We start from the raw sequence: 12,799 nt of genomic DNA, 5'->3' as shown, positions 1-12,799 counted from the left end.
AGATTGGCATCCGTGATCCGTGGCCGTAGGTTACTTTCATACAGACGGATCCAAAGATCCGTCTGCATAAAAGCTTTTTCTGAGCTGAGTTTTCACTTCGTGAAAACTCAGAACCGACAGTATATTCTAACACAGAGGCGTTCCCATAGTGATGGGGACGCTTCTAGTTAGAATATACTACGAACTGTGTACATGACTGCCCCCTGCTGCCTGGCAGCACCCAATCTCTTACAGGGGGCTGTGATCCGCACAATTAACCCCTCAGGTGCTGCACCTAAAGAGTTAATTGTGCATATCATAGCCCCCTATAACAGATCAGGGGCTGCCAGGCAGCAGGGGGCAGACCCCCCCTCCCTCCCCAGTTTTAATTTCATTGGTCGCCAGTGCGAGAGGGGGGGGGGGCGCACACTGGCCACCAATGAAATTACAATAGAGGGGGGCCAACGGAGGCCGCACACTGGCCACCAATGATATTACAATAGAGGGGGGGCGGGGGGGCCGCACACTGGCCACCAATGGTATTCAAACTGGGGAGGGAGGGGGGTCTGCCCCCTGCTGCCTGGCAGCCCCTGATCTCTTACAGGGGGCTATGATACGCACAATTAACCCCTTCAGGTGCGGCACCTGAAGGGTTAATTGTGCTGATCACAGCCCCCTGTAAAAGATCGGGTGCTGCCAGGCAGCAGGGGGCAGTCATGTACACAGTTTGTAGTATATTCTAACTAGAAGCGTCCCCATCACTATGGGAACGCCTCTGTTAGAATATACTGTCGGATATGAGTTTCACGATGTAACTGAAATCCGATGGTATATTCTAACATAGAGGCGTTCCCATGGTGATGGGGACGCTTCAAGTTAAAATATACCATCGGATTGGAGAAAACTCCGATGGTATATTAACTCCTGACTTTACATTGAAAGTCAGTGGGGGACGGATCCGTTTGAAATTGCACCATATTGTGTCAACGTCAAACGGATCCGTCCCCATTGACTTGCATTGTAATTCAGGACGGATCCGTTTGGCTCCGCACGGCCAGGCGGACACCAAAACACCTTTTTTTTTTTCATGTCCGTGGATCCTCCAAAAATCAAGGAAGACCCACGGACGAAAAAACGGTCACGGAAAAACTGAACCAGTTTTTGCGGACCGCAAAAAAAAAAAAACGCTCGCGTGCATGAGGCCTTAGTGGCATTTTTTTTTCACCTGTGTTTTTTTATGGTCAGAATACTAGTTGCAGATATTTGCTGAAGTTCTATGCGAAATGTGTAACGCAGGACACACAATTTATTCTGTTCATTAGGTGGTGTTTTTGTCTTTCTGCCAAAAATGTAGCCTGTTGTAGCTTGTGTGTTTTTTAATTTTTATTATCGAGCATTTTTATGTAGGCAAAAAGGCAATTGACACATCCATTGTCATCGTATGTCACAGTTATTAAGAAAACCCTGTTACATTGTGGAGTAATATAGAAAGGGTTGGATTTGAACTATTTCTGTAAATGCTAAGACTACGTGCGCTGAAGCCTGAATTTAGCTGATGTTTCGCCCCGGATTGACAAGAGTTGCATGTAAATGAGCTCATTTTGGCAAGTGCTGTAATAAAAATACAAAGTGTCACTCCCTTTGACAAAGCAAAAATAATTGAGCTTTATGTCTGGAACAATGCTATTTCACAATTCAGCGTGAAGACCACACGCTGCTATTTGACCAAAACTCTGTGGCAGAGGTCTCTTTATCATCTCTCTATTTTTAACCTTTTCTGTACACACAGTGCAATGTTTGAAATAACAGAGCACATTTGTTGCATGGAGTCCTGACGTCAGGCCTTCTCCTCTATCTGCTGTTTGCTCAGTGATGAGAGTTGTGGTGCGCACGTCTACGGACTACACGGAAACCGGGAAGACAATAAGCCCATGGCTGTATACCTGCCGTGTTTGCTTTACTCACTTTATGGCACCCTTGTTTTATTATGGACAGACTAATTACAATAATTTTTGTTATGAAATATTATTTGACTGTAAGATTTTAAGGCAGTGGTAATTTACTGTTCCCACAAAACTGTCTTTCCTGGGCCTGCGATCTGATCTGGTGTAGGAAGAGCGTTTTCTGTGTCGTAATACAGGTACCATCGAATGTCTTCACAAATGTCCTCCTACATTTAATTGATAGTTGTTTTAATATATATTTTTTTTTTGCAGATTTCAGTACCAGTTTTAGTTCAGTACAAAAAAAGTCTGTCCGGGTCATTTAGGCCTCTTTCACACGGGCGTTGCGGAAAAATGTGCGGGTGCGTTGCGGGAACACCCGCGATTTTTCCGCGCGAGTGAAAAACATTGTAATGCGTTTTGCACTCGCGTGAGAAAAATCGCGCGTGTTTGGTACCCGAACTTCTTCACAGAAGTTCGGGCTTGGGATCGGTGTTCTGTAAATAGTATTATTTTCCCTTATAACATGGTTATAAGGGAAAATAATAGCATTCTGAATACAGAATGCTAAGTAAAACAGGGCTGGAGGGGGTTAAAAAAAATAAAAAATCATTTAACTCACCTTAATCCACTTGCTCGCGATGCCGGGCATCTCCGTCTGACTCTTTTACTGTATAGGACCTGTGGAGAGCATTAACTATAGTTTAAGGACCTGGGATGACGTCACTCTGGTCATCACATGGTACGTCACATGATCTTTTACCATGGTGAATCACCATGGTAAAAGATCATGTGACGTACCATGTGATGACCGGAGTGACGTCATCCCAGGTCCTTAAACTATAGTTAATGCTCTCCACAGGTCCTATACAGTAAAAGAGTCAGACGGAGATGCCCGGCATCGCGAGCAAGTGGATTAAGGTGAGTTAAATGTTTTTTTGTTTTTTTTTAACCCCCTCCAGCCCTGTTTTACTTAGCATTCTGTATTCAGAATGCTATTATTTTCCCTTTTAACCATGTTATAAGGGAAAATAATAAGGTTTGGGTCTCCATCCCGATCGTCTCCTAGCAACCGTGCGTGAAAATCGCACCGCATCCGCACTTGCTTGCGGATGCTTGCGATTTTCACGCAACCCCATTCATTTCTATGGGGCCTGCGTTACGTGAAAAACGCACAAAGAGGAGCATGCTGCGATTTTCACGCAACGCAAAAGTGATGCGTGAAAATCACCGCTCGTGTGCACAGCCCCATAGAAAGGAATGGGTCAGTATTCAGTGCGGGTGCAATGCGTTCACCTCCCGCATCGCATCCGCGCGGAATACTCGCTCGTGTGAAAGGGGCCTTACTAAGGCTGGGTTCACACTTGAGCGTTTTACAGCGCGTTCAAACGCGCTGTAAAACGCTCAACACTTGAAAACCAATGCTTCCCTATGGCCCTGGTTCTCACTTAAGCGTTTTTCAGCGCGTTTGAACGCGCTGAAAAACGCCCTACGCTCAAACAAGTTCTTGAGCTTCTTTGGGGCGTTTTGACGCGCGTTTGTGGCCATAGGACACTGCAGTCAATCACACAAACGTGCGTCAAACGCGCGTTTACTATTGCAAAAAACACGCGACAAAAACGTGCGTTAAACGCGCATATCAAATACGCTCAGGTCAGAACCCAGCCTAAGACCAGAGTTTTAGACACCAGTCCTAATACCCAACGCCGGCCTCTACATAACTTGGGCGCTTCCACCGCTAGCCAAAATCTACGCCAGACCCCTTTCTGGCGTAAATTTTGATAATTTTCTACGCCTAAAACAGAAGTAGATAATAAGAGACGGACCATCCTGGCCGCCCCCTTCCCCCAGCCACGCCACGCCCTCCTTTTTAAACCTGGCATGAGCTGGGAAAAGTCGCAAATATGGCCACAAATTCACTTTGTGACTGAATCCGTGACAGATATACGCCAAAAATTGTCTTGTATCTGATAATAATGACCCCCTGGATGGCTAAATCTAGCTATCATTCCATCAAACACTGCTACTTAGAGACAGTCCTGTCTCCAACAAAAGCATCTGCATTAGGCCTTAGGCTAGTGCTACACTTTTTTTCTGCATGAAATTCGAGTGTGTTTTACAAGAGTTTTTTTGGGGGTGGCATTTTATATACACAGTGTTTTTTACTTTTTTTTTTGGAAAATGACAGAAAAAAATGCCACACCCATTTTATAAAAAAAATAGCCAGGGGACAAACAAAAAGTCAGGAAACTATCTTAAAATGGCACCATGAAAAAGCCGTGTTTGTGGGCTGTTCTGTGATTTCCTGTTGATTAGCGACACCATGGACTGTCATTGTCAAAAAATGATGCGTGGCATTACTGCCTTAGGGCTTGTTCACATGAACGTGCCGTGTTTGGCGGTGCACAAATTGCAGATCCGCAAAACATGGATGCCGCCCGTGCGCCTCCTGCAATTTACGGAACGGATGGCCCTTTTATAGAAATGCCTATTCTTATCCGCAAAACGGACAAGAATAGGACCAAACTCATAACTTTTGCGGGGCCACGGAACAGAGCAACGGATGGGGACAGCACACGGACTGCTGTCCGCATCTTTTGCGGCCCCATTGAAGTGAATGGATCCGCACCCGAGCCGCAAAAAATGCGGCTCGGATATAGAACCAAACCACAGTTGAGTGAATGAGCCCTTAGTCTTCAGTTTTTCTTCATGCGTGTGAAAAATTGATGTAAAACAGATGCAATCTTAATAGAAAAAACTTTGCATGCAAAACCATTACTTTTTCACTGAACAGACCCGGACACGTTCAATATTGCTCACGTGAAAGAGGCCTTCGTGAAAAATGTTTTTGTTTTCTTTCCCCCTGAATGAACCGATGGTCAGTGGAAAAAAAATACGGATATTAATTTAGAAACATTTATAAGCAGTTGTACAGCACTGTTGTGGAGTAAAAAAAAAGGCTGCAAATTACGGTGCACGCTATGTTTGAGTAATAATTAGTGACTTTAAAAGTGGGAGGGGGCTTGGCCTTCCTTGTCTTGACAGATTTACTATCAATTATACTAGAAACTGGCGTAAATGATATCCACTCCAGCCCATATCTGGCGTGGATTTGTTTTTGGCACACAGACTGCCTGGAGATGCGTCTGTGCCCCTTGGCAAATATGGCGCGTTTTGCACTGACCAACTTTATGCTAGGACTGGCGTTTGTAATGCCACTCTTAATATATCTGCCCCCTTGACTTTAATGGGTCAGTATTCAGTTCGTTTGCTGCCTGGTGTGATATACGCCTGTTTTAGCGGTTTGGTATTATATGGAAGCGGTGCAGATGTATTCACTGTAGGTTTGTGTTTTCGCTCTTGGTTTGGATGATAAATTCTGACCAAAATACTGCTGTGGAAGTGGTCTAAATGGGCAGCACTGACCAAAGGTGAGCTACCCGCTTACTTGTCCACCATACTTCTGTCATGAAGTTGTTCACAGCGTGTTCTGCGTGACTGGACCTTTTACTTACTTATTGGGACATAATTTGTGAAGCTAATGATTCATGCTTGTCTGATGGGCAGACTTTACCGTCGGGCATTTGCCTATTCCTTTCGGTTAGAAAGCAGTCACCCCTGCACTCATTTAAACACATTGGTCCCCTCTGAATTCCTCACACTACTCCCTGTAATCATGCCGCTACTGCTGGAGAAGGAGACAAAGCTGTTTTAAACACCCATCCAGGGGTTGTGTATATTACCCAGTAAAATAACTCATGTGAGAACCATTACGGTAACCTTTCCTTTACCCTGACGTGTGCAGTGCATAGCAAATAGACTTGCAACTTTCTAGTATCACTGATCTGTGATGCAGGCGGAGGTTGTTGGCAGCCTGCGTTCATGTGGACTGCATGGGACCGAATGTGTGGGGACCTGTAATATGTAGTGTTTTATTATTCGGACATCTTTGACGTGCCCCTACACTCTCAACAGCTGTCTGCCCGCATGTGTTTACCATGGGGGAAGAGAAAGAGGTTTGTATTCTATCAAAGGTTTGGCATATTGATATCAGGCCAATCCCTCCTGTCCAACTGATGTCTGCCGTCGATGGACTGGCGGCACCCCCCCCATACAAATTAGATAGTTGTTCGATTCTACTGAAATTGTCAGGTTCAGCCAACCTTCTACTATCCTGTGGTGACAGCATTTGTCTTTTGAGTTATTTGCATTCCTGCAGTTTTCCTAGTGTTTTTGATGTTTGGATAAGGACTCGTTCACACGACCATATGGCTTTTTCAGTGTTTTGCAGGCTGTTTTTAACGGATCAGTTTTTCAGTTTTTTGTTTCAGTAGTGTTTCCGGTTCCGTTCCGTTTTTCTGTATGCCATATACAGTATACAGTAATTACATAGAAAAAATTGGGCTGGGCATAACATTTTCAATAGATGGTTCCGCAAAAATGGAACGCATATGGAAGCCATACGGAGTACATTCCTTATGTGTTCCATTTTTTTTGCGGACCCATTGACTTGAATGGAGCCACGGAACGTGATTTGCGGGGAGTTAATAGGACATGTTCTATCTTTGAACGGAAATACGGAAACGGATTGCATACGGGGTACATCCCGTTTTTTTTGCGGAACCATTGAAATGAAAGGTTCGGGTGGGCGATATGGCCTAAAATCTATATTGCAATATAATTTGAAGCATGTGCGATGTGCGATATATATATTGCGATATATTATTTTCTTCTGTCTGTATACAAAAAATACAAATTACAAAACTTTTCAAGAAATTTTTTAGGTGTGTATTGTGTAACAGATCTTTTTCCAAACAATGTAAAGATGAAGACTAAGTGTTAGTAAAACACAAATTTCATACATGTCCCCTAGTGACCCAGAGCCATCAGCCCCATGGCATTTGCCATCATCATCATTCATACATGTCCCTCAGAGCCAGTGCCATCAGCCCCATGGCATTTGCCATCATCATCATACATGTCCCTCAGAGCCAGTGCCATCAGCCCCATGGCATTTGCCATCATCATCATACATGTCCCTCAGAGCCAGTGCCATCAGCCCCATGGCATTTGCCATCATCATCATACATGTCCCTCAGAGCCAGTGCCATCAGCCCCATGGCATTTGACATTGTCATTATATATGTCCCCCAGGGGACCCGAGCCAGTGCCATCAGCCCCATGGCATTTACAATCCTCATCATACATCTCCCTCAGACCCAGTGCCATCAGCCCCATGGCATTTGCCAATTGCCATCATCATACATTTCCCCCAGAGCCATCAGCCCCATGGCATTTGCCATCAGCCCCATTGCCATCCTTTGCAAATAGATTCCCCCCCCCCCCCCGATCCTCCAACCGCCCCAGAAGAATCGCTGTTATTATACTTACCTTTCCTGCAGGGTGCTCGGCAGCAGCAGCTGGCTGATGGAGTCCGCAGGTGTCTCGTCTTCTTCCCAGCATGCATTGGGTGGCACCCAACGTCACACACAGCGTTAGCCAGTGGGCTGACGCTGTGTGCACGCCAGGCCCTGGCCGGTACAGCGCGGTGCGGACTGCGGAGTCGGGAGGCCACGGAGTGGTGAGTGAGAAGCTTCTTCAGTTCACTACCGCTCTGTGGTCATATTGCGGTCCGGCGTTATATGCGATATAGACAAAATCTGTATCGTTGCACAAATTCATATCGTGCATATCGCCTATATCGCCCACCCCAATACGGAACTCAAAAAACGGCCCGTATACGGAAAGCAAAAAAACGTTCGTGTGAACAAGCCCTAAGGAAGGGTCTGTAGTAAAAATTATGAACCCCTGTAAAAGCCACACCAACCCCATTTCATTATAAACAGAAGAAATGACTAGTGTGAACAGAGCGTGGTATGTGAGTATTTTTATCAGGTATATGGTAGGGCTGCACGATATGGGAATTTTGTGCGATTGTGATTAGGCCCCTAAAAATTGCGATAACGATATGCGATGCGATATTTTAAGGGAATTGTGCTAGAGGTCTATTTGCTTGGATTTTCAAGGCAAAAGCACACAGAAATGACTGATAATGCTGAAATGTAGTTATGCTTTGGCTACTTTCACACTAGCGTTGTTTTAATCCGGCGTTCAATTCCGACACTGGAACTGCCCACCTGATCCGGAAAAACGTGTGAAAACGGATTACATTTGAATCCTGATCAGGATTTTGATCACAATGAAAAAATGCATTGGAAAAAACGGATCCGCCATTTATGGACTTTAACTTTTTTTTCACATTTTTCGGGTTTAACATGCAAAAGCCGGATCCGATTTGACTGAACACACAGCGCCGGCGTTAATGCAAGTCAATGGGAAAAAGACCGTATCCGGCGTTCAGTCAAAGTGTTCAGGATTTTTGGCCGGAGGTAAAAATACAACATGCTAAGTTTTTCCGAAAAGCCTGATCAGTCAAAAAGACTGAACTGAAGACATCCTGATGCATCCTGAACGGATTAGGGCTCTTTCACACTTGCGTGCACTCCATTTGCCGGAGGTGCCCGCCGGATCCGGAAAAACGCAAGTGAACTGAAAGCATTTGAAGACGGATACGTCTTCAAAATGCGTTCAGTGTTACTATGGCACCCAGGACGCTATTAAAGTCCTGGCTGCCATAGTAGTAGTGGGGAGCGGGGGAGCAGTATACTTACAGTCCGTGCGGCTCCCCGGGCGCTCCAGAATGACGTCAGAGCACCCCATGCGCATGGATCACGTCATCCATGCGCATGGGGCGCTCTGACGTCACTCTGGAGCGCCCGGGGAGCCGCACGGACGGTAAGTATACTGCTCCCCCGCTCCCCACTACACTTTACCATGGCTGCCAGGACTTTAGCGTCTTGGCAGCCATGGTAACCACTCTGAAAAAGCTAAACGTCGGATCCGGCAATGCGCCGAAACGACGTTTAGCTTAAGGCCATATCAATGCCTTTCAATGGGCATTAATTCCGGATCCGGCCTTGCGGCAAGTGTTCCGGATTTTTGACCGGAGCAAAAAGCGCAGCATGCTGTGGTATTTTCTCCTGCCAAAAAACGTTCCGTTCCGGAACTGAAGACATCCTGATGCATCCTGAACGGATTTCTCTCCATTCAGAATGCATTAGGATAAAACTGATCAGGATTCTTCTGGCATAGAGCCCCGACGACGGAACTCTATGCCGGAAGAAAAGAACGCAAGTGTAAAAGAGCCCTTACTCTCCATTCAGGATGCATTAGGAAAAAACTGATCAGTTCTTTTCCTGATTTGAGCCCCTAGGACGGAACTTAACGCCAGAAAAGAAAAACGCTAGTGTGAAAGTACCCTTAACTCCAGAACTGAAATGCACAGTGTTTTTCAAAATAAAACTTCTTTTACTAAATTAAATAACATATTTGCATTACTGCAAAAGTACAAAATACAAAACTTGCCATTTTCTTAATAGCACTGCACAGAACAGATAAATAGAAGAACATTTGTTCATTAAAATAACGACTTGCCTCCAGCCCCTCCTCCCTCCCCACACTGTAACTGATGTATCGCCGGCCGCGCTGTGCAGCATAGCGGCCGGCTATACATCCGTGTCAGCCACGTAAAAGTCAACAATCGCTTTATAAGACGCACTGCCATTTCCCCCCCACTTTTGGGGGAAAAAAAGTTTGTCTTATAAAGCGAAAAATATGGTAATACAATTGCAGCATTTTTGGGTCGGCCAATTGGCGATTGCGATATGGCGATTTATTGCGATTGCTTTGGCGATATATTGTGCAGGCCTAGTATATTGTATTTGTCATTTGCTTGAATCTGTTTGCATCCGGTAGATTTCTTGCCCTGTTACAGGGGATTAGTTGCAGCAGATGCTAGATGGTGCAGTAGTACTTGTGACTGCAAGTCATAGGTTCACCGCAAATGCTGTACACCGGCGGTGCCCTCCGCATCCCATTCACTATAATGGGGTCCATGCATACTTGCTCTGCTCTTCTCAGAACTCTCATAGAAATGAATGGAGCATGCTGGGAGTTGTAGTTTCAGAACAGCTGGAGTGCTGAAGGTTGCTGACCCCTGTGCTAGACAAAATACTACTGCATGCCGTGGAGGGAAAAAAACACTTGTTTTTGTGTTGCCGTAACACTTTTTAGTAAGTTTAGCATTTTTATTGGTACCATTTTGGAGTACATAATAGTTTTTTATTTTTATTTTTTTGATGTGGTAGAGTGAACAAAAGTGACAATTCCGGCATTGTTCTTTTATTTAATGGTGTTCAATACATTGGCAAGAAAATGTGTTTATCTTCTAGTATGTATTTAGGTATACTTTGTATTTTTTTTTATTTTTTTTCATGAGCGCTTTTTAATGGGGAAGGTTTCTGTTTTTTCCCTTTTTTATATTTAAACTGTTTAATTTTTTATTTTTTTTTATACCTGGTCCACTAGAGAACTAATTGCTAGTTGCTTGAATGGGTCCGTGGGTTTTCTGGCCGTGCCTCTGCACCACAATAAGTAGTGCATGCAGTACAGGTGGCGGACCCCATTAAAGTGAATGGATCCTGCCTCTGCATACGGCAGCCTTACAGTCAGTGCCCGTGCATTGCGGACTGCAATTTGTGTGCATGAGCCCTTACACTAACAGGCAAACAATTAGCTCCCATTCGGCTTCCGAAGATGGCAGACCTGGAGCTAATTAGCCCTCCAACGGCCATTCCACCCCATTGGCACCCTACAATGTCATTAGGGGGTGGCTGATGGGAATGTCAATCACTCTGACAAACCCCGTAGATTCTGCAGTTACTAATGATTGTGACATCTAAGGGGTTAAATGGCTGGGATCGGATTTCTCTTATTCCAGCCACAGCAGTCCGGTGATTGTACAGGCATGGCTTCTGTACATGTCCTACAGCTGAGAAGTGAGACAGACAGACAGACATGCAGCGGCTGTGCTAAAACATAAGCTATTCTCTTCTGGTCTTAATCACAAAGCAATAGAATTATGTCCAAAACATTGGCTAAAGTAAAGCGGAGGATAAGATGGAAATTCCTACCTTCAGCACTAATACAGCTGTGAAATTAGATTTGTTTGGGCAGATACATTTATTTGATCAGCGTAAACCAGCTGGTGAGCGGGCACTGTATATTGTCTTTTCTCCTTTCTGGGGCTTTGTGTGCCTTTCTTTAAACTCAATTTAGGGATATATATTTTATGTTTTGCTGCACGAGAGGCATTCTTATTCTGAATTACATCGTAACCCAATATCTCTGATACGCTATTTGAGAAACCATCCATTCTTTTACTTTCATCTCTCAAGTTATGAAGCCTAAAAGAAAGCGCATCATTGTGGAACGCACGTTTTAATGAGGTTTAGCACTTTTCCCCTTTTATGTATATAAAGAAATCAGTATGTGTTATCAGTTGACTGATGCATGGGATTTACATAGATTTCCAAGAAAAAAAATAAAAATGTTTAGATTTTATTTTAATTTTTTACTCCCATCTAAGTGTACTTTCACACGCTTCCATTACTGATAATACAGCCATCTACATCCGTTATGAACGGATCCTGTTTTTTTTATCTTTAACATTGCCAAGACAGATCCGTCATGAACTCCATTGAAAGTCAATGGGGGACGGATCCGTTTTCTATTGTGCCAGAGAAAACTGATCCGTCCCCATTGACTTGCATTGGGGTCATGATGGATCCGTCTTGCTCCGCATCCCAGGACAGAAAGCAAAATACCACATGTTGCCGTTTGCTCTCCGGTATGGGAACGCAACTAAACGGAAATACGGAAACGGAATGCATATGGAATACATTCCGATTTTTTTGCGGAACCATTGAAATGAATTGTTCCGTATACGGAACGGGAAAAAAAAAAAACGGTTGTGTGCAGGAGGCCTAAGGTCCGGCTGGGTGTTAGTAGTTGGGGGGGGTGTCCCTGCACAGTCTGGCAGTACAGACTGGATAATGTCAATGTCAGACTGGTAACACCCAGCTGGACCTTTATTGCAAACCGCTACAAATTCATTTGTAAATTCCAGAAGGAATAATGCACAAATGGTACAAGTTGCAGACATAAGAATGGATGTCACAAAATAGTCGCAGCAACAGATCTGTCAGGAGGGGGGGTTATATGTACTTTTTATAAGGATTTTCCAGGATCATGGGCTTTTTTCCCCTACTACCTTTGAAAAACTCCTATTCATCTGCTCCCCGCTGCTTCGGCTCAGCTATCTTTGGGTCTCCAATGTATTTACTTCCTGACGAGATACAGACTGGGTCATGTACGCAGCCGCAAGCAGTCACTGGGCGCAGTGGTGCCGTGTTCCCAAGTGGCATGTGACCTAGTAGTGAAGTGCGGCTTGCGGGCATTGGCGGCAGCGGTGCACATGGCCCCATCCTTACCCCAGCTGTAAGGCAACGGACTGAGGCATTGAAGAGCGCCGCAGTGTGTCGGGGAGCAGGGGAGAGTTTTTCAGCAGGGACCTCGCACTCCAAATGCTAGGTAAAAAAAAATGAGAATCCTGGAGAACCTAGTTAATGTTGTTTTTTTTTTTTTTTTCAGTTTTTGGCAGAACCTGCAATGCAGTTGTGATCAGAGCCCAGCTATGTTAAACCTATATTTGCCATGATTGGAAACATGTAGTGTAACAGAGGAATCGTGGCTGCTAACTGAGGCTAGATTTCTTGACAATGTTCCTATGTCTATGGCCACCTACCACACCCATATATACCAGACTGCACAGGGGAATAAGGAAGACCTTCGACAACACTTATTTCTGTAGGAGAAAGAACTGCAAACCTCTGCCTAGCTAGGTTTTAGAGAAATTTAGATTTCTGAATAATCCCATTGAAGCAGGCTGGCTGTGGATATGTCATATCTGTAGTTTT

At 44.7% G+C, this 12,799-nt stretch overlaps 1 protein-coding gene across 6 annotated transcripts in view; it reads left to right on the top strand.

Moving 5' to 3' along the window:
- The window catches only part of TCF12 (transcription factor 12), a 171,948-nt gene that overhangs the window by 29,024 nt on the left and 130,125 nt on the right, over window positions 1-12,799 (top strand). The gene's annotated exons all lie outside the window — the stretch shown is intronic.

The sequence above is a fragment of the Bufo bufo genome, chromosome 1 (genome assembly GCF_905171765.1).
Source record: "Bufo bufo chromosome 1, aBufBuf1.1, whole genome shotgun sequence".
Classification (NCBI taxonomy): domain Eukaryota; kingdom Metazoa; phylum Chordata; class Amphibia; order Anura; family Bufonidae; genus Bufo; species Bufo bufo.
Note: the sequence above shows the minus strand (reverse complement) of the source record. Positions and strands in the feature narration are given on the sequence as shown.